Raw genomic sequence first — 3,975 nt, 5'->3', positions numbered from 1 at the left:
CACCCACTGAGACTGGTAAACCCTCACTAGGTAGAGGGTTGCTGAAGCTTAATGAGACGCAGAGCAGAATCCCAGAGGGGTTCACACAGCACTGACCTTGAGAGCTGAGAGTGGTCCTTCCCCAGCAGCGGCAACTCCCAGAGGTGCTCTCAGTGACACAGTAGCAATCCAGATTGTGGCAAGCACCAACTGCAGCAGGTGGCGTCAATAATATGGGGCACAGATGTCTCCTTGTGCTAGTGGCACAAGGGCAATGACTGCTCGCAGCTCAAAAGATGTGAATGCATTTGCAGTATAGCAGCCGTAACTGTTATTTAAAAAAATTCTGACCAGATACGAAGCCAGAACCTTGTCACTTGTAGTGATGAGCTTGACAGTAGAATTCTCCTTTATTTTTTTTTACATATTACAAAATACTATCAGAAGTCTCAGGGAATGAGATAGCAGCTTAGATGAGGAAAAGCATCATTCATGGCTACCAGTCACTTTGCCGGTTCAACTGTTGCAGCTGTTCTAGCTTACAAAACAGGATTTGGTATACCCCAAGAAACAAGCATGCATAAAATTCATTAAGATTTAAAAACCAAGTGAATTCAAAACTTAGAATATATTTGTTTAGGTTGTATCAGCCCTTATCTCAGAAAGGCCCTAAGTTTTTTTATTTTTTAAAGGACTGAGATTTTTCAATGTTCAAAATAGGAATGATAAGCTAAAGTGTCTAAGTAACATGATCTATAGCTACATTTGACCCCTACCTTACCACATTAACAACATACTGCAAATAAGTGGACCTGTCAATCACAATAGAAGGACCCTGTAGTTACTGACTCAACTGCACAATTGTTCAGTTATCTTCCAATAAGAAGACACTGAACTCTAATTTGTTAGGATCCTCACACAATTTATGGTAAGACCATTGTATACTTTCAGTTAAGCTCCACAGTAACCAACCTAACTGTTTCATGATGCTACTGATAAATCTGGATCTGAGATCAAGCAGATTAAGTGCCAGTGGTGTTCCACATATATGCAGTGGACAGTGCCATTTTAAATAGTTCTTAGAAGCTTATATTCTATATCAGTGGTTGTCAACTGGGGGTACGTGTACCCCTAGAGGTACTTAAAAAGGTCACAGGGGGTACACAGCATGAATGTACAAGTACCGGCATGAACGGCTTGTGCCCCGGGCGGCTTGGGGGGCACAGCTGCACTGGTGGTGGTGGGAGCACGACAGCAGCCCAGCAGTGGTAAGTGCGGAGCTCCTGCAGATGCCGCTGGCACTGTTGGCGGTGGGGATGGGGGATGGCAAGCACTGAGCAGGGGCTGGAGACCACTCGCAGGCACCGCCAGCAGCGGCAAGTGGCAATCTTGGACCGCCCGCAGACACTGCCAGCGGTGTGGTGAGCAGCAACTGCCCGCAGGTGCTGCTGACAGTGTCAGTGGCGCCTTTTTGCAGGGGCTGCACCACCACACCCAGGGGATGCACATGCACCTACGTGCATGTGGTAGGCCTGTAGGGGGTGCTCCTGCACTGAGCCATCCACCTCACTATGCTCGACCACCTTCCAGGCTCCGAGTGCCTCCCTGGGGGCGCCTCACACCTGGCCTACCCCTTTCCTGGAGCACACCTGCTAGTCCAGGGGTAATGCTGCCACCACCCAGGGTCTGGAGTGATCCTGGCTCTGTGTCCCCTGGGAAACACAGGCCTGGTAGCCCTTGAGGGTACTCAACCCACGTCAAGAACTGGAGGTGCTTCCCTCAGTCTGAAACACAAATAGTGGTCTCCCCTAGTCAGCCGAACCAAGGGGACCCCAAGGCATAATTCAGACCCATTCCCAAGAAGTCTCCCACACTAGGTACAAAGGAGGACTTTATTGGTTACAAGGAATAGGTTTGGAATAGGGTACAGGGTAGAGCAATATCAGAGAAATCCATTAGAGCAAACTGCATGGCTAGGTAGCCTTTGATCATGCATCTGAGTTACTGCAAGCTATATATCTAGTTAGATCTCAGGTAGCTTACTCATAAGTATCATCCAGAGGCAGGTGGAGATTCCCTTTGGAGGTAGGCAGTTCATTGATCATGAGTTTCAAAAGAGAGAACACGTTTCAGATGGTCCAGCTCTTCTCTCTCTTGAGTTTTCATCATGGCTACTGCTCCTCCTTCTGAGCAGTCCTTAACTTATATACCCCTTATGACCTCATTTACCTGGTCCAATGGAGGCCAGCACCTGTTGGCTGCCAGCCAACCAATTTGAAATGCATCACTGGTTGCTGGGCAGACTGGCAGGGTTTCTAGCCCCTTATCAGTCACGTTGGCATTGCTTAGAACAGGGAGCGTAAGCCCCTCACCCAGGTATGTGATGCCAGTCATGTAGGCAGAGGAAGCAGGTTTCTCCCCTCCCTCAGGAATGTATCCAACTCAGGTTACCTAAAGAGATGGGATGTCTGCCCTCTACAGGGCCCATGTTAACCAAATAGCCACAGAGTTTTTGGGGAGGGATAGGTGGCATTCTGCCACAGTGCACTCCCTACGCGTCACCCCTGAGTATTAGTAATCGTCTTTTTTGGCTGATGTGGCTGATAGTACGGCCAATAAATGCCCCATGTATGCACGCAGCTCCAGCACTGCATACAAGTAGCCAAGAGCGCAGTCCGGCAGCGTGGAGAGCAGCCGGGTCCAGCTGGTAAGTCTGTTGTGAGGGAAGAGGGGGGGGGTGGAGGGGGGGCGCAGTTTGAGGCCCCCATGGTGAGGGAGGGAGTGGGGCTGAGGCAGGGGCTGCACAGCCAGGGAAGGGCACGGGACAGAGCCATTTGCGGCTCTTCCAGGGGAAGCCAGGGAGCGTGGGGGGGGGGCAGCTCCTGCTGCTGCGCACACCCCAGGAGGCCATGGGGGGCAAGTACCCCCAGATCTGCATGTGGGGTGAGGGCAGGCTGCTGCTGCAGGCTGGGGAGGTGCCAGGCTCTTCCTGGCAAGGGCTGCACTTGGGGCAGGCGGCGACGGCCAGGAACATAATTGGTAACATTAAAAACAAGAAAAAAATATAAAGGGGTACATGAGCTGAAACTGAGACAGAAGGGGTACACTTGTTACAAAGGGTTGAAAACCCCTGCTCTATAGCACTGTAAAACAGAATAATCAATGCATTTCAGCAAACAGAAATAAATAAGGACCCTGGATCTAATACTGGATTTATTTGCATGCCACGTGCATTCTTTTCCCAGAAGTTAGCCATTTAAAATAGGAGAGATAGGAAAGGGGGCATGTCCTAAAGAGAGGAAAATGATTTCCATACTAGAATGGAGGCAGGGGGATACTAGAATGGTAGCAAGGGGCTATACCAAGTACTGGCTCACCTGGGGCTGAACCCTCTGGCACCATGGAGCATCAGTAGAGTTCTGTCATCAGCATCACTTCCTTCCACCCCTCCCTGCTGCAGGGATAACTACTACAGGTATAACCCTCTCACAGCCATTACCAAATTGGCAGTAGCTACTGGCAAAGCAACAGGAGGATGGGGAGTGATTGCTGACAATGTGACTACAGCTGAAGCATTCAGCTCTGGGCGAGCCTATGCCGTGGCAGGCAAAGTTATTTAATAGGGCTCCTGTCACTAACATTAAATTTTAAGAAGGGGACGATGAAAAGTGAGGAAGCTAAATTTAAGTCTCGACTCACAAGGCATTTAAACATATCATAGCACAGCTGCAGAAGGAGCACAAAAAGGAGAAGAGAAGAGGAAGCAAAAGCATTAGAACAAGGCTGTCCTCACATTAATAAAAGAAAATTATTTTAAAATCCTACATCAATGATAAAAATAAAGTTAAGTGTATTTACGGTATAAGAACAGGTCAATATTGGAGCAATTGTGGTCAGTTAGAAGGATTTTACCACATATGGTGGATGTGTCCCAGAATATGGTGAGGAAAGTAACAGGATGTCAACTGTCAAATAACCCCTTAGGGTTTTAGGGTT

This window comes from Alligator sinensis, unplaced genomic scaffold, assembly GCF_000455745.1.
Source record: "Alligator sinensis unplaced genomic scaffold, ASM45574v1 scaffold59_1, whole genome shotgun sequence".
NCBI lineage: Eukaryota > Metazoa > Chordata > Crocodylia > Alligatoridae > Alligator > Alligator sinensis.
The sequence above is the reverse complement of the archived record's forward strand: the minus strand, read 5'-3'. Positions refer to the sequence as shown.